We start from the raw sequence: 21305 nt of genomic DNA, 5'->3' as shown, positions 1-21305 counted from the left end.
CTTCACTTAACAAAAACAAGAGGTGTACAGAGGAAATCCCTGCAGTGAACTGGCTGCTGGCAATGCTTGAGCTGGAAACTGAAAGCCCTACCTCTGAGTGCTGAAGTCTGGCACTTCCTGGCATGGCAAGCGAAGAGGGCAAAGACACTACCTCTGGTTCCCAATGATAGGAACAAAATGTCAGACACTTGTTAAGGACTCGGAGTGCTCTTCCACTCTGGTTCTCCACTCTTCATCCCAAAATTCAGGGTAGTTTCTCATTAGAAACACCCTTTATGTCCTGTACTTCACAGCACCTGTGTTGTAGGACTGAAAATGGACTGTGCAAAATGGTTAACTCACTCAGAGATCCATTTATGGACTTCTCCCCAATATGTTTTCATGTCACCGAATCTTGGCTGCAAACCAGCTTCTGTTCTCCATCTCTTACTCCCACATTATCTCAACTACAGTGCCCCCACCCCCAATATAGGTATAATAATGAGGGACTCTATTTGCATAGGCATGGTAATTTTTATATGTTCACAAACTCAGAACTGCTTCCTCTCTGCCTGCCCACCACACACACACACACACACACACACGCACACACTTTTTTTGTGTGTGTGCATGAAATAAGACCTGATTAAAAAGGGCATAAACTTTCACTGGTACCTTTACTGCCCAATCTCAGCTGCATTAAAATTCAGGATTTCTCAGTTGCTTTCTATGGATAATAATCACTTCACCAGGAAAGACCCCTCACCAACCCCAAAATGGATTCAAAATAAACCAGGAAGCACCTTTTGAGAAAATGGGTGATTCCTTCTACATTTTTTAAACTCTCTGGGGCAAGCAATGCACTCCAAAAATTTAGAAGTAAAACAACATTTTTAGGGCCAGAGGCCCCATTGCGACTTGGGTGACCTCTGAGGGGCTGCATTTGAAAAGGGTGTGTGGCCAGACCTAAGAGGGGATATGACTAGAGCCAAAAGAGGTCATGACCAGAGCCAATGGTCATGTCACAAATCTGTGACAGAAGCTGATCAGATAGAAGCTGATGTTAACAGACCCTGATGGAAGCTGATGTTAATTCCGCATTTTCAACATAATATCGATTGCTAGAACCCAGAGATCTACTGCTTGGACAAGTTCTAAAATGAGACACAGTGATCTTCATTATCTAATCCTTATCTCTTCCCTTTCTCACACAGTTCAATTATATACTTTTTAAGGCAGATGCTGTTCCATCAGCATGCAGTCCTATGAAAGTGTGTGTGTGACATGCATCCATGCTGCTATAGCTATGTGTGATTTTACCAGCAAGTTGCAGAAGTGTTACAGAGACACAGCCAGCATTGCTTACATTATTCAATTGCCCTCTCCCTCTTTTAGAAACAACAGGTACTATTTTGAGTAGTGCACAAAGTTCCTATCAGATCAGTAGCCTTTTCTAGATAATCTACTATGATGCAAAGAGCAGGCTAAAAATCTGCATAGTTTCATTTCTATAGACGCATGGTTTCAGATACTTATCCACTCCAGGCCATTCTCCTGACTCCAGTTCAGCCTTTCCCAGTCCCTCCCAGGCAGTGCTGACTGCAATCTCATTAAAACAATTTCTATGTCATCCCCAAAACCCTATTCAGTTTTTCTGTTCTGTTCCAGTTTTCTCCACGCTCCCCTTTTCCATTTCTATCAACTCTCATCTTCCTCCTTTGGCAATATTGCTTATTCTGCTACTTTGTGATGCCACTTAAATATAGTGGAATACCTTTATCTTCTATACAGAAATAATAACCTCTTTCATCAGGGCTGGCCCAAGACATTTTGCTGCCTGAGGCAAAGAACAAGATGGCGCCCCCTCCCATTCCAAGTACAAAAGCTGACTGCACTGGCAGATGAATCTGCCTTCAACATTGATGGTGGGACAACATCCTCCACTGCAGTCTGCACCCAAAGGCACCAGACTAGCTTAGGGGGCACAGAGCAGGCTGCAGGGCACACAGCTCTGTCCTCCAACACCTTGATGCCGCCTCCCAGAATCTGCCGTCTGAAGCAACTGCTTCTCCCTAACAATACGGCTGCGTGGAACACCATTTGGTGGAAGGGTGGAATACAAGTTTAAGAAATCAAGTAACAAATGACAAGTTATCTTAAGTAACACAGATACCCTAAGAAATGTGAGTTACTGCCAGTTACTAATATAATCACACCTGAAGCAAAAAATCTAAATGGACCCATTTCATGTGGAGGGTGCTCAGGTATAGAAGATGTAAGCAGCAAAATTGTATCCTTTTGGAATATGTTTCCCTAGTCCTGGATTTTCCAGTGCTGAACAATTTTTGCAATATTTGACATATGCTCCCTAACCAGCTTTGCTCTGTTTCAGAAATGCTCATTGTTTTTCAAGCAAGCAAAGGATAGAAGTTCACTGAGCTGTTTGGCTGCCCCTGTCTTTCATAGGTATTCTGCTTCTGCCCTTCCAAGACGATGAAATAATAATGCTCTGGCCAGTTCCAGGGGCCTCTTGGTGTTTTGATTTCTCTCTTACCTTTTTCATTAATACCTCAGATTTTGCCAGTTAATATGCCTTTGCTGTCCCTGATCACCCTTCTCCCACAGTTTCCCTCACTATTTTGGATCTAGCTTCCTAGTTGTCACATCATATTTTACTAGATATTTCAATAAAGTTTCAATATATATTCTAAAGACGAAAGAATGGGAACTTATTACTCTAATATTTGAACTTATTCACAGGCATAGAAGTGTTGTACTATACTAATTATCATTCCCCTGAACTATTTCATATTATTTGGAACAGCAGCAACTGTGACAACACCCTAAGATCCTAAGAGCAATGCGGATTTGAACCCCTCTCCCCGCCCCCCGACCTAGTACATATTAGTTCCCATATACAAACTCTTAGGTCCAATGAGGTCTTTCAATTACATTCCTTTAAATTAGAAACTTTATTGTGGTTTCTTACTTGTAAGCTATTTTCAAGTATTTTAAAGTGCTCAGCCATAACATTACAGCAGAAGTTCCCACCCCAGCCGCTATCACCTGGCTTTGCCATTTACATAAAAGATGAATGCCAGTGAATTGAACACTCCTTCAGCCAAGAGAGCAGGCATTCATTGAAGCTACAGTGACACTTCCAGTTCCCAGTTGAACATTGCCTTACATGTGGCTGCCCCATTCTTAATAACTTCCCTGCCCCTGACATGGCCAAGTGCAGTCGAAACCATATTATCACTATAGCTGCACTGACTCTGTGATCAGTTTGTACAAAAATGCTCTGGAAATTTGAGGGAGTAGGACAGGAAGAGAGTTTGCTGCTGGCTCCATATGATCTGCACTATTCACAGAAGGCTTCGGCTGCTGATTTTGACATTGGAGTGGGAGAGGTATCTCTGAATTAAGCAAAATGCTTTCCAACTAGTCCCACCACACAATAACAGTTATTATCTGATTTAGCAGAATGCTACATGTGGAGGGCCATGAGTCTGGCTAGCATCTAGACATAGTATATCAATTTCATTCTCCTTATCAATTAAATCAGTTGCTCTATCAAAGAGGGAATTAGATTGGTCTGGCAAATTGTGTATTCTATCTTTATGAGCTATGAATTACCTGTGCAAAACATCCACTGACTAGAAAATATAACGTGTGAATCAGCTCTTGGTTATCATCATTAGCAGATTTGACTGAAGAACACACCACAGTGTAGAGAAAGTGCAGAAGTGTGCCCATCATTGCCATTATGACCTCCTTCTCTTTTGATCCCAGTTCTCCCACAAGTAGGCATGATAAGGCATCAGACATTGTGTGCCAAGTAACATCTTTCAGAACGCCCATGCTTCCCAGCAGCTATATCTTCTAGTCTGAAGCAGTGCAGAGCAAGCCAGACGGATTCCACCATGGGTGCACAGTGGGAGACCCAATAAAGAGCTTGTCACAGTCCCTGAACCTGGAGAAGCATGCATTTTACTATCTTGTCTTTGATCTTTGGTGAAGCAGAACATCTCACCAAGGGAGGTAAGGAGAACATGAATACGTTATTCCAGCAATACTCTACAGCAGATCACAGATATAAGCAGGTACCAATTAAAGACTTCACAACATGAAGCAGATCAGGTGACAATTGCACTTTGGAGGTAGACTTGAAGGCCTCAGAGACACAATTTTTGAAAGCAGTTATAACACTGTACTTAAGGATACTCTTGAATACAAGAGAGTGCCACAAGAGAGTGCCACAAGTAGTGCTGTAGCAAAATAGTTTTTAAAAATTGTGAAAAGAAATAGTACATCCTGATGACCTATGGTCATCATGCATAGCCAGCACTTGGAAAAGTGTTCTCTTGAATGCATTTATAACCCTAATGAAAAAGCCAGTTTATTTCAGTACCTACAATCTCAAGATTACTATGCTAGAAATGTCCCTGGATCTCAGAAGATAAAAAATATTACCAGTAATATTTGGCTTTAGGTACTCATGCACTTGTGGGCTAATGAATCCTCATGGAATTTCATGCTACTCTCCCTTCCTCTGCAGTATCCAAAGGGAATAATTCAGGACCAGAAAGACAAAGCAAATAGCTCACATAAGGATTTGGTTCACACCTCTGTCTTGCCCCAAGTCAAGAATCTATCACTTAATGACAGCTGAAGTGAAAACATGGCTGCTTGGGTGGAATTGATGCAGACTCCCTAGGAATTGGCACCCAATAAATGTGGTGCAAATCAGCCTTAACTTTTTGAATTCCACAGGGAGTTGAAAGGACATGGTTGGTTCTAGGGATGTGTGAACCCACCTCTGTTGGAGTCCTCCAGGCACTCGCCCAGCCCCTGCCCCCGCTTGCCAGTTCCTGGACCATGCTCAAGCCCCTCCCATGCTTGGCAAGCAGCCCACACTCACCCTGGCAACCTCATTGAGCTCCACGGTTGCCATTTTTTGAAAAATGAAATGGCAATCGCAAAATGCGCATATTTGTGCATGTGTGGAAATGTGCATTTTGTAAATGCACATATTTGTGTATGTGTGAAAATGCATGTTTTTGCTAAAAAGTGCATTTCCGCATGCGTAAATATGTGCATTCACAAATATGTGCATCTTCACATGCGCGAATATGCACATTTGCAAAAATGTGCGTTTTCATGCATACACAAACATGTGCATTTTTGTGATTGCAATTTTATTTTTCAAAAATGGCAACTGAAGAGCTCAACAAGGCCACCAGGGTGAGTGCAGGCCATTTGCCGAGAGGAGACAGGGGGCAAGCAGGGGCAGGGGCTTAGTGAGCAGGGCTCGGGGGTGTGGGCAGGGGCAGAATCGGGTGTTCCTGAACAGAATCGGGTGCCCATGCCATCCGTAGTTGGCTTACCATAGTTGGCTTTTGCAAAGCTTCAGCAATAGACAGCGTTCCATTTGCTTTCTATACATCAGAAGCCACAGAAGATAAATAATTTAGCAACCATTATAAATCAAGCATGGTATATTTGGTACAGACTAAATTTGCATGAACATAAACACTGTGAATACAGACAGCCATGATGTTATATGTAAAGCATTGTGCTGGAGGTGATCATCCATGTTGATTGTTCAGCTTGAATCCATGAGTACAGTACTAGATTTCTGCCATGTTCTGTACAGAGAATCATGCCAAATTTATGAAGCAAGGATGACCAATTTGAATATGTTTATATTTATTATTCTCTACAGAAATCATAAATATAAACATGTCCTATGGAGGCAATTGCATTAGCAGAAGGCCAAAGCAATAGAAATGCTACTTTCTGTCTCCTCTACTGTGATAATCACAATCAACCTGGGCAAAAACTAATGGATTTGCTTCTACAATGGATCTTTATGTCTTGCTAGCAGTGTGCATGAGTTTGCAACAGAGGTAGCAAACTCATGGAGAGCAAACTGAGGTATTTAGTTCAAGGAGGATAAGCCCTAAGTCATTTCCCCAGAAACATCCATCTAACTTGCTTTGATCTTTAGAACACACCTAATGTTTTGATGATGTTTGTAAATTATAAGCTATTATTGTTTTGTCCAAAGGAAGTCTCTCCTTTTTGCAAAGCTTCAGCAATAGACAGCATTCCATTTGCTTTCTATACATCAGAAGCCACAGAAGATAAATAATTTAGCAACCATTATATATCAAGCATGGTATATTTGTTACAGACTAACAGACAGAAGGGATTGTTTTAAGAAGAATGTGTGTGTGTGTGTGTGTGTCTATCTGTGTGTGTGTACAAGATATCCATTATATATAACACAGAACAGAAAACCCAGGCAATTTTCAGATGGAGAATAAGATTAGGCAAGTTACAGATATTGTTGCAAATGTATCCTGTCAAAAGGTGGGTATCCCATGTCAAAAAAGCTTCACAAAATTCTGGCTATTAAGGATTAAAAGCAAATTTCCCTCTCACCTTTTTTATACAACATAGAGGTTACAGCATTTTCAGTTTGATATGTCTGTATTAACAAAGTAGCTGCTGTTCCTGCAACTGTTATGTTTGCTTTAGATTGTATTTTGTCTGATTATTAATCATAAGCCACTTCAAGAGCTAAGGTCATTTTCTCCATTGAAAGCCTACTTGGAATCCTTTCTCCACGTATGCCACTTTGTGCTACTTTCTGGAATGGTGATATACAAAAGCAAGTATGGAATTCCTTCAACCAGCTATAATCCAGATGGATAAAGCACAGATATCAATAATGAATTCATTCTTCCAGGTGCTCTTTTCATACAACTTTATATACTTACACACCAATCTTCCAACTCCTTCAGCATATCATCCATGTTATTGTGCTATGTGCGTAAGTTCATTGTCACAATATATTCAGCATTATTTGGGCCTGTTAGCACTATTGAGTTGTGTTGTGAGGATATGTTCACAATGTGGCATTTTCTCATACAGAATGAGCTCTGTTGGTAAGGAATGGCAAACACATTATTGCCCTGGTGAATCAAGACTGATACCAAGGGCTGCTTCATATGACTTGAACCTCCTTAACACACAGTGCAATCCTATATGTATCTTTTCAGAAGTAAGCCCCACCAAGTTCAATGGGACTTACTCCCAGGTAAGTGAGTATAGGATTGCACCCTATGAATGCTTATCTGGAAGTATGTTCCATGGAACACAATGGGACATTCTTGAGTAAACATGTATAGCAGCCTTCACCAACCTGGTGCCCTCCAAATGTTTTGGACCACAACTCCCATCATTTCTGACCATCGGCCATGCTGGCTGGAGCCTATGGGAGGTGAAGTCCAAAATATCTGGCGGGCACCAGGTTTGGGAAGGCTAATGTATAGGATTGAGTTGCACATCACTTCCATGCCAGAAATTGCATGAGTCCTGTAGGTAGTTCAGTAAACTGATTGGATGTGATGAACACATGTGTCTATGTCAGGGGCGGGCAACCTGTGGCCCTTCAGATGTTCTGCCCTATAACCTCCATCATCCTTCACCATTGTCTATGCTGTCTAGAGCTGATGGGAAATGTAGGGCAAAACATCTGGAGAGCCACAAGTTGGCCAACCCTGGTCTATGTAGTCATGTGTACATGGCAAAGCCACAATATAGTCTTCTGTGGATACATCACATATACATTTTTTTTTTAAAAAAAAGAACTGGTTGTTTCCAAAATTGGGGGGAAAAGCTCAATGAAAAAAAAGAAGATAAAGTGTTTGAAATATCGTAACTGAACAAATAGAAGTCATGGATGATGGTGAGAAGGGCAATTCCAAACATATTTGTCAAAGAGAGTCATCTAGTGGGATAATGGTGATCAGTGGAAATATTAATCAGATAAAGGCTCACTCACACAATCCAATTTCCCAGGGGTATAGCAAATTTACTGTTAACTGGGTTCCCTTTTAGGACCTGTTCTCATATTATGACGAATAATAATATGAGATATGTATCCTCTTTCTCCACTTCTTCTGTAATTTGGGACATTCCTTCATGAGCCTCAGATGCTTGCATGTTCCTTACTTTGGGGGAGATTTACAAGTATCTTTTGCTATGTATCTCTATTAAATTATCTCTATTATTCTGGCAAATCTATATTGATTCTTCTGGAAATACATACAGAAAGCATGAATTCACTTGGAATAGAAACTGGATTACTTATTTTAATACATTTGTATACCATCCATTATCCGGGGAGGTGAACAACAAATATATCATAAAGCACCAAAATATACAATAAACCATAACTTCAACAATAAAATAAGGCAGCAACTAAAAGACAGCAGGCTAAGGCCTTTTTCAAACTAAAATGCCTGGGCCAATGAAAATGTCTTAAGCTGGTGTCAAAAAAGCTGGTGCCAGGTGCATCTCTTTCTGGTGGGCATTTCATAACTGGGGTACTACCACCAAGAAAACACTCTCCTTTGTTTTTGCACAGATAGCCATTCGCTTCCTCTTCATATAGCCATGATAGGCTATGTAAATATTTACGTAGATATTTACGTAGCCTATCACGGCTAACGCAGAGATGCCATTTGCCTATCACGGCAGTGGGGGGAAAACCCCAGCATACGCAAATGGCGGCTACCACCATTTGCGTACGCTGAGGTTTTCCCCCTGCCGTGATAGGTTACGTAAATTTTTATGTAGCCTATCACGGCGAAAGAAAGGGAAGCAAATGACGCGGCTACGACAGCTGCCATTTGCATCCCTGCAGGGCTGCCCAGTGGCTGGATGTCCGGCTGCGGGCAGCCAGAGCTGGCCAGCGGCTCCGCAGCTTGGCTGCGGAGCGGAGCCGGCCGGCCAGGATTCCGGGGGGAGGCACGGAGCGCCTCTCCCCTGCAGCCGAACCCGGCGGAGCCAGGTAAGCGGGGTTTCATACACCCCTACTTTTTTATGACAATGGCTTTGTGATAGTTCCATGTAACTAAGCTATCATCAGATGAGAGATGTCAGTCAAATAGGCCTCTGGATAAACTAATACGTTTCTTTTTGCCTGAACTGGAGAAAAAATCATACTAAATCATTGTCTATAGTTGAAAACATTCAGAAAGCCTTTACAATCTTCCAGGGCTGTGTTAACGTCAAATACTCCTTAGGTTGTCTGCTGGTATTAGGAGTTGTTAGATAGTTAAACACAGCTCTCTCGGTCAATAAAGTCATCATCAAATTACCTGAGTACTTCAGGAAAAGCAAATCTCTTTCTGGTCATGAAGCCTAGATCCTCCTTGCAGTCACCAAGTCTTGGTCACTGTTTTTAAAAAATAAATACCAATCAGAGAACTGCATTTACAAATATATCTTTCATAAGTTTAGTTCTCTGAGCTTTATTAAGCAGATTCACACAGGAATATAACATGAAAGAAACAGTGGGAAAACTCAGCTGGTTAAAGGCAATTCACGCAGCTACTAGGAAATCATAGTTATCAGTTTATTACTGATAAGCTAACCTCCATTCAACATGAAAAGAAAGCTATATTTGTGACACTGATCTGTGGCAATTTATACAATCAAATTGTGACAGGTGTAGCTGTCACATAATCATGCTAATTGCTTCTCAGTCGTACAATTCTTTTTCATATACATTTTAAGTGGTCTAATATACTGGTTAAAATATACTTTACAACAGGAGCTGTGGGCCTCCTAGAACACAACCTCCATCATCTCAGATGGGCTGGGTGGGGCTAATGGGAGTTGAAACCCAACAACATCTGGAGGTCCATCCTATGGAGATCCATTAAATTAGAACAATGGGAGTGGATCTGGAGGAACATTCCTAAGCTGCTAATGGCAACTTCATTAAAAAAGAACTATATTAAGGTTATGTTTCAGTGGTACTTCACTCCATATAAATTAAACAAAATATATAAGAATTGTTCAGAGAAGTGCTGGAGATCTGAGGGGATGAAAACTGACTTTATTTATGTATTTTCATCTTGTCCAAATATAAGAAAATATTGGGAAATGGTTTTGCAAAGTATTTATGAAATGATGGGATATATAATACCGATGGACCGATTGTGTGTTTTACTTGGCTATCTTAGGGCACAATCCTATTCAGATAGGCACCTCTGAACTCGGAGGCGACCACCTATCCAATGCAGGGCAAGGAAAGCACAGAGGGAATCATTCCCTCTGTGCTCCTCCTACCCTGCATTTTCGGCTAGACAGCTGATTGCGGCTGTCTAGCCGCAGGAGGGCAGAGCAGGGGAGGAGGCTGCTGTGTGGCAAATTGGATGTGTCGTACAGGCATTTCCAGCCTTCCTGGCCCGGAACACCCTCCAGGAATGCCCCTTTGCGAGCGTGGAGCACAAGGCTGTTCAGAAGCAGCGTGGAAATGGGGGGAGGTTGGTTCTCTGGGAACAGACCACGAAGTGCGGGCTCCAAGGTTGGGTCCCAGAAAACCAGATATCCTATGGCCGTCTAGCCACTGTCTAGCAGCCATAAGATTGCTCCCTCCAAGACTTAAATTTAACTTGTGATTTGGAACTTATTGTTAACCTTTTAACAGTTAATAAAATACTGATTGCTGCTTTCTGGAAGACTAAGATTCCATCTAATGAAGAAGGTCTGGGTCATGGTTTACATGATAAAGTTGACTTATTTAACAAGTTATAAAGAACGAGTTTCTGTAAACAAGTTTATTCAGAATTGGTCATTCTTCTTAATGTACTGGAATTCTAAGAGTCCTTATTTTATGTTTGAAATGTTATAAGTGCCTCTCTTTTTTTCTTGTGATTTGTGAAAATAATAATTTAAAAAACTGCAAAATAATAAATAAATCTGGAGGTCCACAGGTTCCCCAATGTTGCCTTAAACCTAATGAGAATGGCAGGAACGTCATGATGTACAAAGTCGCTGTGCCTAAGGCCTAGTTCTCATTGAGGCCATATACTTGTGTCTGGCTGTGCCACTTCAGAGACCAGGGCTAATCTACACACTAGTGCTTTTTATTAGTACTGAAGTGCAGAGATAACCATTGGGGCACATTACATATTCTGCATACTGCTTTTCCAGTGTTATTTCCCACTTTTTTATTCTGTATTATCCAAAGTACCACAACTGATGTAATTGTCTGTGCTACAAGGAAGATATAGTGTCACCATGATAGGGTCGCATTGAGTTGACATGAGGTGTAGATCTGGCCCAGGCTGACGGTCACATGACTGGATGTTCTGCCACAGGAAAAAAAATCATGCACATACAAATAGGCTATGCTTGCTAGAGCCATTCACCGTTACATCTGATTTTGAGTGTGGAAAGTAATTTTAATTATTATTTTTGTGTGGAGAGTAGCTTCAATCATCTGAGGCCTCACCTACGATCTATTGCTGCTCCATCCTATTAAGTGCAATGCAATCCTAAGGATCATACATTATTCAGAGTGTTCCCTAGTATTCTCCACTAGTACAGTCCAGACACAGATTTATCACCACAGTGAGAACTAGGCATAAGAAAGCTACTTGCACTTCTAGACTTTCAATATCAACCATGGTATCCAGCAGCTTTCGATATCATCGACCATGGTATCCTTCTGGGACAGCTCTCAGAGTTGGGAATGGGAGGCACCGTATTGCAATGGTTTTGCTCCTACTTGGATGGATGGCTCCAGAATGCAGTGGTTGGGGAACATTGCTCAGCCCCATGGATTGTCTGATATGGGGTTCCACAGGGGTCAGTTTTGTCCCCCATGCTGTTCAACATCTACATGAAACCATTGAGTGTGGTCATCCAGAGTTTTGGAGTGCACTGTCATCAGTATACTGATGACATGCAGCTCTATTTCTCCTTTCCATCTTCTTCAGGGGAGGCTGTGCTGAATCAGCACTGATGTGCTGAATCAGTGCCTGGCTCCAACAATGGACTGAATGAGGTCTAATAAACTAAAGCTCAATCCAGACAAGACTGAGATGCTGTTGGTGGGTGGTTCTGCTGACTGGATGGAGGGTGTTCAAGCTATTATGGATAGTGTTGCACTCCCCCTAAAGGAGCAGGTCCATAGCTTAGGGGTCCTCTTGGAACCATCTTTGTCACTTGAGGCTCAGGTGGCGTCAGTGGCATGGAGTGCCTTCTACCAACTTCAGTTGGTGGCCCAGCTACACCCTTACCTGGACAAGGATGACCTGGCTTCAGGTGTCTATGCTCTGGTAACCTCCAAGTTAGATTACTGCAATGCATTCTGTGTGGGGCTGCCTTGGAGGACAGTTCAGAAGCTGCAATTTGTGCAAAATGCAGCAGCCAGATTGATAACTGGGACTAGAAAGTCCAAACATATAAGACCAACTCTGGCCCACTTGCACTGGCTGCCTGTATGCTTACGACCTCAATTCAAGGTGCTGTTTTTAACCTATACAGTCCTACATGGCTTGGGACTGCAATACCTGACAGCACACCTCTCCCAAAATGAACCTACCCATACGCTACATTCAGCATTTAAGGTCATCCTCCGAGTGCCTCTTCTGTGGGAAGCTCGGAAGGTGGCATTAAGGAAGAGGGCCTTCTCAGTGGTGGCCCCCCATCTGTGGAACGAGCTCCCTGATGAGGTCTACCTTGTACCAATATTGTTACCTTTTCGGTGCCAAGTTAAGACCTATCTCCTTTTCCAGGCATTTGGCAGCACGTGATGAGTTTTAATCAGTCCTGAATGTGTCTTTGGTCATGACTCACTGTTCAAAGTTGTTTTTAGTTATGTGTATATATACACATAACATATAACATTTAGTTATGTGTATATATAACATATATTGTCGGTGTACTTTTATGCAACTGTGTACTGTTATGCAACTGTGTGTATATTGTCTGTGTACTTTTATGTAACTGGCTTTAAAACTTTGCATATTGTATTTTAATGTTTTAACTTCTGTAAACTACCCAGGGACCTTCGGCCATGGGGCGGTATAGAAATGTAGATGATGACGACGATGATGATGGACTGTTCCCTAGCCATGGGCTTGGGCTTGCTCACCAGTATATTTCCGGGCCATATGACTTTTTCAAGTTTTTTGGATCACGTGAAGTAGTTTATCAATCGTTCCATTCTTACAAATGAGGCAGCTGAGAACTGCAGTTAGGAAATGCTGTGGATAGTATCCCATCAGGGGCAAACTGAATGCTAATCATGTATATCAGAACTATACATGATTGGCTTATTGACTTTAGTGTAAGTGTGCATGGCCCTAATTCAGATTGGACCATGGTGGTTCAGGAGGGGGGATTTAAGCTCCACCCTCCCATTTTCATCCTGAAATTCCACCTTCATAATGGGCGGGGGGGGGGAGGGGAGTTAAAAAAAGAAAAAAATATTATGAAGATTTTGTTTTAACCCCTTCCAGGGGGGACTGAATTTTGGGACAAAAACAGGAGAAGCTTAAATCTCCCCCTCCTGAATCACCATGATCCTGATCTGAATTGGGGCTATGCACGCTTACACTAAAGTAAGTAAGCCAATCACACATTTAGTTTGGCTCTGAAATATCTTCAGAACATTTAGTTTGGCCCTCAGATAACTTCTGTTGCATCCTTAAGATTTCACTTAATAGAATATAGTACAAAAAGTCCTATGAACTTTTATTATTAGCACCCTTCAGTTGTTTTCTTCCTTGTATTCAAACAATGTGTGGATGGGGAACATGAGCTCCCAACATCCTTGTCCCCGCTGACTCCGCTCCATGTTGAAACTGATGATCTGAAGGGGGATTCTTTACACATTTGGCTGAATGAGTTCAGAACTGAATAATCTGTTATTTGTTTTCTCAGTCCTTAGGTTGTTTGTTTCCCTTCTTCTTTGTATCCTAAATGCCTTTGTGGCACAGTAGTAGTGGTATGTAAAGCAGCTGGGCTTCTTTCTTTTTTTAACACTCTTGCCCACAGCCTCTGTAGCGTGGCAAAACAACCCATGGTTCTGGGTTCACACATAATAACAACCTATAGTTTAAACAACCCAGAGTTCACAACCAAATCATGGATTCTCTTTCTGGATTGTTCATGGTTTGTTAACATGGCTGTGTTCACACAACATGACAACCCAGAATTCAATCACCCATACCATGGCTTAGCATGTGCAAACTCAGCCATTCAGTCCATGATCACTGATTGGTTGGGGTCACTCTAGGAAGGAAAAAGAAGCCCTGAATATGGGGGGGGGGATGGTGCTGAAGCAGGAAACAGTAGCAAAAGGAGCATACATTTAAGGTTCTTGGGAAAATAATTCTCCCACCCACCACTCAAATACTACTTTTAATCTGAAATGGGCAGACATTTGGTACAGTTAGATCAAGCCTCTATAGCGTGCAATTTCTCCTTCCTTTCCCCTTCTATCTATTTTCCTTTTGTGCGTGTATGTGTGAGACTCACCTTTCAGGCAAAGAAGCCAAGCAAATAAGTGGCATTTAGGTGCAGGATCAACTGTTCAACTGTTCTTCTCTGTTTAGCCTTATTTTAAGGGCTGCTCTGCATTCCCTCTTACGAACAAGCCATTTTCTTTTCAAATTTAGCACTTTCAACTTTGCTAGGAGGGGAAGCATAAAACTCTTCTTTGTATGTCTATACAGAGTAATCTGAGGGTTTGTTTGTTTGTTTGTTTGTTTGCATCACTAGAGAAGTGTCTAGGAACAAAACAACCCCAGCAGTGGTTATCTTCACTTTTTCTTTTGCAAACATAGTGTTTGCAAAAGAATGATTCTTTAGGAATAAAATGATTCTTTAGGAATAAAATGGTTGGTTCTTTAGGAACCAACATGTTGTGGCAGGCATTTCAGGGGAGAAAAGATATATTAAAACAATTTCCGCAATTTTCCTTTGCTATTCAAAGCTGTGACCTTTTGCATAGCAGCTCTGGTGAAATTCTATTTAATGGTACAGATCTACATAGAAAGCCTTAAGGTTTGGGATGCAGAAACCTCATATATTCACTTTATGGAGAATAACATTAACTTAGGAAAACTTTTATGAATCATAAGCTGGGTTTTGCAATTAAAAAGAATCTACATTATTTCAAAAGAGCATATTGTGTCATACATTTGTTTTCAAAATTTGGAAAGCAACTTGAGTAACTTGGTGCTAAATTAATTGCTTTTACAACTCACTAACTCTACATTGACCTTGACATATTTCCCACCAAAGTTTAATAGACTTGTTACTGCAGCACAAGCTTTTCCCCAATTATCTGGCACAATTACAGAATGATGGGGACTATCAAATACTGGGCTTTACATTACTAGAGGAGCACATGCCACTAAAATATCTTCTAAAATGATGGGACAAAAATTCTACTGATTTTATCCTCTCTCAAAAATAACCTGTGGAAATGATGCCAAATGCTCTACGTCAGACTTCCCAAACTTGGTGTCCTCAGATGTGTTGGACTATGAGTTCCATAATCCCCAGCCAGTATTGCCATTATCCATGCTGGCTGGGAATTATGGGACTTCTAGTCCAACACATATGGAGAGCACCAAGTTAGGGAAAGCTGCTTTAGGAATCACTCAGGTTCTTTCCTATAAGGTTGCCACACATCATGCAGGCTTTTCACAGGTTTGTAGAATGGATATACCACTGCTTTTAGCTTGTTAATTTTTTAAATTGCTTTTCAGTTGTTTGATTGATCTTCATGCTGGATCAGACCAAGGGTCCATCTAGTCCAGCATTCTGTTCACACAGTGGCCAACCAGCTGTAGTACACTGCAGTTTTACTGCTGATTACTTTGTATTGTATATATTGTTACATTTATTGTTGTTTTTATGCCATTGTATTTTTTATGTTCACCACTTTGATACCATGTTGGCTGCCCCTCTCCTACAGAGTGTTGTGATTATTCTAATACTCCTTAAAAGACTCCAATGAACCTTAAATAAAAATAATGATCTTATGAATGCCTCTCCTGATCGACCACACAGTATGTGTGGTGTAACATGTGCAAGTTACACATTATTTCTGTAATCCTTTGAGACATTGAATGACAAAACTTGAATGTCAAAAATATTTTCCAGTTGTCCAGCGCCACTTCCACAGGGTTCAGAGGAGGGCAACGAAGATGATCAGAGGACTGGAAACAAAGCCCTATGATGAGAGACTGAAAGAACTGGGCATCTTTAGTCTTGAGAAGAGAAGACTGAGGGGAGATAGGATAGCGCAGTTCAAGGACTTGAAAGGTTGTCACAGAGAGGAAGGCCAGGATCTCTTCTCGATCATCCCAGAGTGAAGGACACGGAATAATGGGCTCAAGTTACAGGAAGCCAGATTCTGGCTGAACATCAGGAAAAACGCCCTGACTGTTAGAGCAATACGACAATAGAACCAATTACCTAGGCAGATGGTGGGTCTCCCACATTGGAGGCATTCAAGGTGAAGCTGTACAGCCACTTGTCAGGGATGCTCTGACTTGGATTCCTGCATTGAGCAGGGGGTTGGATGGACTTGATGGTCTTATAGGCCCATTCCAACCCTACTATTCTATGATTCTATAAATCTATGATTCTTTTTATTTTATATTGTTAGTAGGCTTGGGTATACCCAGATGGAAAGTGATCTTTTATTTATATACATACAGCAATAGAGGCCTATCAATAGACATTTTCCACTTCCCAAAGTGGTGTACTCAGGGCTGGGTTTATGCTACAATTATGCAGGAGTCCACAGACGGTGCTGGGCACATAATCTAGCTTCCTGAGAATCTCTGCTTTTCTTTTCTTTTAAAAGCAAGATTCTAGTGCCTAAGCTTGTCAAGATACACCTCAAGTTGTATAGGCAATGCTGCCAGAAATCCCCGAAGAGGAATCTAAAGAGAAGTGGTAAGGCATTTGTGCCTTCATAACTCTTCACCATTCCCCATGACTAGCAAAGCCAAACTAAGATTATGCAAAATAGTGGACAGGGAATTATTATGAAAAATAAGAAAAAAAAAATGCACACAATATATTGAGGAAAATTTCTCTTCCTTGGCTGCTATACCTTGGGAATTCCCCCTATTGTGTCACTGTATTTCTTATCCAGCTTTTTCCCCTCTTACTGCACAGACACCCCAATTCCCATGATGAAAATTAAAGGGTTTCCTTCTACAGCACCACTCAAACTGCTTGAAGATGCATGTGGCTCAAGAACTGGAGTCTGACCACCCTAACACAGAGCTGGTGCATGATACAACCATCACACAGAGGCCACCTTAAATCCCTTTAGGTAGCAGCAGTCACCACATGGCAAGCCATTCATGTGTAATCTCTTACCACATTGTTGGGTAATTTCCTTCAGGCCTTTGCAGACCTTTTCTTTGCCATTTGCAGTAGCAGAAGAGGGACCTAATCCACGAGGGAAGACAGCTGCTACATAAAGGACTCCCAGCATAGCAATAGCTATAACCTGAACTTCTGTGTTTGACACATTTGATGGATAGAGTCCCCACCCCAAGTTAGACTGAATGCCAATGACATCATTGTGTCAGCTTTAAACACACACACACTTCCTTTAGTACATGGCACAGCTCAGTTTCCTTGCTTGCACCGCTGTAAGTCTGCCACTGTAACACACTCTGTGTGGGGCTGTCTTTGAAGAATGCTCCAGTACTACAAGTGATGCAGAATTCTGCTGCCAGGTTACCGACTGGAGTATGCTGTTTTTTATCCACTTCAATGCCTGTAAGCTCTAATAGCTCTAAGTCCAATTCAAAGTGCTGGTCACAGGTCAGGGTATCTTAAGCACTGCCTTCTTCCAAATGAACCTACCTTCTCACTTAGGTCACCATTGTAAGCCCTGCTTCATGTAGATGTCTGCCATGTGGTGGGTACCTATTACATGAAATAGGGACTTCTCAACAACATGCTGCTGAGGCTATGAAACTCTTTCCTTTCTGAGGTTTGTTTGACTCCCTTATTATTAAGATTCAGATGACAAGTTACAACGGTACTGTTTCAGAGAACCTTGAGGCTGATTGAGTGAATGGCTATCGTTTGATGTGTCTGCTCTTTTCCTGAAGTTACTTGTAGCTTTCTTATTTGTTGTTTTATTGCTTATTGCTTACTGTTGATTTTTTTAAAAAAATAACTGATTGATCTTGCTTAAATGTTGTATATTGTTGTTAGTTGCCTTGGCGATCCTTACAGGTGGAATGATAGGATATCTATGTTTTAAATAGATAAATCAATTCTTGTAACATACCTTGCCCACTTCAATCTGAATGAGTTTGGATAATCTGTCATCATCTGCAAATCCTGCTTCCATTCAAGAGGCTGGACAACTTTCCTCCTCATGCGCGCGTGCAAACACACACTCTCACACACACTTTATGGCTTTTATGACTCTATACGGCAGAGTCATAAAAGCCAGACAACCTATTTTGAAGGGATTATGCTGCTCTTCTCATGTAGTTAAAGTCACTCAGCCTTTTGACCTTGTGTCTCCTACCACTTCTGGAGGCATAATCACCCATGAACGCACCGCTTATCATGTGTGTCTTATTACAAAATAAAAAGGTTGGCCATCCAACAACCCAATCTGTAGCATCAGGTTCATTGGGTGCATATTTATGATGAGAAAATAATGTGAACTTAATAAGCGACACTGTTAATTAGTGCATTGTGTCTCTGGGGAGATGAGATACATAAATAAAATTAAGACTGATTCAGTAGTGGAGGAGGGGGAGGAGAAGTTAAACTGGAATAAAAGGCATTTCTCAGGTCATTGGCTTAAAGACAGATATTTCATGCTAGGGTAATGCTTACATAAGAAAAGTAAATCTATGAATGCTAGACATCCGCAGGCACTCAAGCTGAACATCACAGCCAATGGGCTACAGATTTGCTTTTGCTGAATGAGACTATAAGAACCAGGCTTGCTACATTAGGTCAATGGTCCATCCCCTTCCAACAAGATGGATGGCAGGTTATCATGGTGGGCAATCTGTGTTTTTCTGAAGTCTTCCAGGTAGCCAGGCATTCCTGTACAGAGGTTTTTCTCCCTTTTTTGGTGGGTGAAGATATGCTTATTCTGTAATCACAATCAACATGGCAAAGATGCTAAATCTCATGCTTCTCCCTGGGGACATTGTAGGGATATTTTGGACGTTTGGCAAGGTCCGCATGGATGAAGGCTGTTTGAAAACTCTGCACAGTCTGGTATCTCTTTTGAGGTGTATAACACTTCCCAGACATTAGCATTAATGTGCAAAACTGGTAGAAGGGGATGATCTCATGTGATATACCTCATCCCCCTGTAAGAGTCCTGAAAGTTCACAAAGAAATGGACAGAGAGAAGCATGAGATCTGAAAGCAAAATAATTGCAGAACTCTTTTTTGTATCCTTTAAATAACTGCATAAATGAATAAATAACTATTATAGTTATAACAAGTTGTATGCAGGGTTGTATGCACTTTTCCCTAACATATGCACTTTTCCCACACTTTTTGGTTTGGAAAAGTGCATTGCAAATTTGCGTAACGTTGAGAAGTGCAAGTACCAACGGATAATTGCATTCTGGTTTGTATATTGATTTGGGAAGGCGAAGTTGGAGTGTTCTTACTGAAATGCAAACTGAATGAAATTCTCCCCCATCCTTGGTTCTAAAAGGATGTCCTAGGCCCAGGCCACTTAGAACAGCTCAGGAAACCAGATATAGTAAATCAACTTTATGTAGACACTCCTGTTTTAGAGGGAGCATATAGCAGCAAAGTAATAGAACATAACATTTTGTGTTGTCCACTGCCAATTTTTGGCATGCTGCAATTCCTTCTGCAAGACTCATTTCTACGTTGTCCATCATCTCATCCTATGGTACCATTCCACTGGTCAATTATATGAGTTACAAAAAAAATTCATTTCCTTTTATTTTCTGTTTAAACCTGCTCAGAACACAAATTTCATTAGCTGTCTTTAATTATATTATCACATGAAATGGTAAATAACTCTTCCTTATTCAAAGACTAATGTTTCTGTAATAATATTTCCAGTTTAATGAAAATTGGGGGAAGTGAAATATGAATAAGACAATAATGATGACTTTTTAACAGCTCTGGAATTTTTACACCAGTTCACTGAAAATCCACATATTTAACTCGGATGAATCAAGAATCAGGTAATGTTCAAATTCCTTAACAAGGTGTGGGAGGAAGAAAGTATAATAAATGCTTGTTATGGCATTCTTTAACAATCAAGAACTCTGCTTTTTTTCTCTTCACTCCTGGGGCGGGGGTGGGGGGAATGATTGTACAGATTCATTACTTCAGCCTCATTTAAAACCTTGCCCTACATTAGTATTTAGACCAAGGAGGAGGGGCAAGCATTACTTTCCCTTGCCTTACGATAATAGTTTTAATAATTACATTTGAAAAACTGCTGAAAGTATTCGAGAGAAAAGTGAAGGAAAGTCAAATTCCATGACTAAATGGTATGGGACTTATTTGGCTCTCCTCTCTCCCCCAGCTCATGAAAATATAACATTTCAGTGACTTAAAGCTTTCTGTTCCTAATTCTATTTCTAGGGGATTCCAATCTTTGTTTAGAAAGAGACCTCTAGTGGCTTCTGTCTGATTTAATGGTATAAAAACCACATTTTTAAAAAAAACAAACCAAAGAAACCAAAATACCCCAATGGAGAAAATGCATTTAAGACAATTCAAAGCAAGGTATAATCGATTCAAACGACTGGACAGTATACTTAACCATATATTCCAAGTTGGAAACCAAAGGATAATAAATAGCACTTCCTTGTCTTGGCTTCATTTTTTTTTTTTTGGCAGGGCTAGCCTTCCCATGAGGTGGGGTGAATCTCTCCCCAGCAGGAGGGCAGAGCTGATGGAGCTGCCACCCACCTGGCAGCACTATAGCAGGTGCTTCAGACAGCCCTGCCAGCCCTGCTCCCCCACTGTGGCAAATGCTGGCCACAGTGAGAGAGCTGGTAGTGGGGCTCTCCAGAGCAGCCATCCATCCTCTGGCTCGCTCTGAGAATTCTGAGAACACGTACTGCAGGCAGTTTCCAGAGACACCCCTCCCACAATGCCTGGCTCTGAGGAAAGACCCCCACAGAGTGAGGCATTTGGTCATGGCCTGCTCTCTGGAGAGCTGTGCTGGCCATTCTCTATGGCTGACATGCTAGAGAGCAGAGGTAGTGGTGGCAGGGCAACGAGGAGGTTAGTGGGAGATGCGGCAGGGAGGGTGCCTGGAAGATACATTAGGGGCACGTGTAGCAGGGGTGGGGTGGGGACACGGAGCAGGAGTTATGGCAATGGCAACAAAGGAGAGTGGGTGGATGCAGTGGAGGTGACATGTTCATCTGCTCTTCAGGTCGGTCCTGTTTTTTAGCAACACACATACATGAAAGAAATACAGAAGCAATGAAGTG

General features: G+C 41.5%; 1 protein-coding gene across 4 annotated transcripts in view; it reads right to left on the bottom strand.

Annotated features, from left to right (window-relative positions):
• Positions 1-21305, bottom strand: part of DAB1 (DAB adaptor protein 1) — a 911155-nt gene that overhangs the window by 493023 nt on the left and 396827 nt on the right. For 3 of the 4 annotated variants that reach the window (XM_084852384.1, XM_084852385.1, XM_084852387.1), the window contains exon 3: positions 9153-9229. The exons of the other annotated variant lie outside the window; for it this stretch is intronic. The gene's annotated coding sequence lies outside the window, so the exon portion shown is untranslated. The remainder of the gene's footprint in view (positions 1-9152; positions 9230-21305) is intronic. 4 annotated transcript variants of the gene reach the window in all.

This window comes from Heloderma suspectum, chromosome 4 (genome assembly GCF_057233095.1).
Source record: "Heloderma suspectum isolate Gila_16-S chromosome 4, 16-S_ref, whole genome shotgun sequence".
NCBI classification, from domain to species: Eukaryota; Metazoa; Chordata; class Lepidosauria; order Squamata; family Helodermatidae; genus Heloderma; species Heloderma suspectum.
This window is presented reverse-complemented; position numbering and strand designations above follow the sequence as displayed.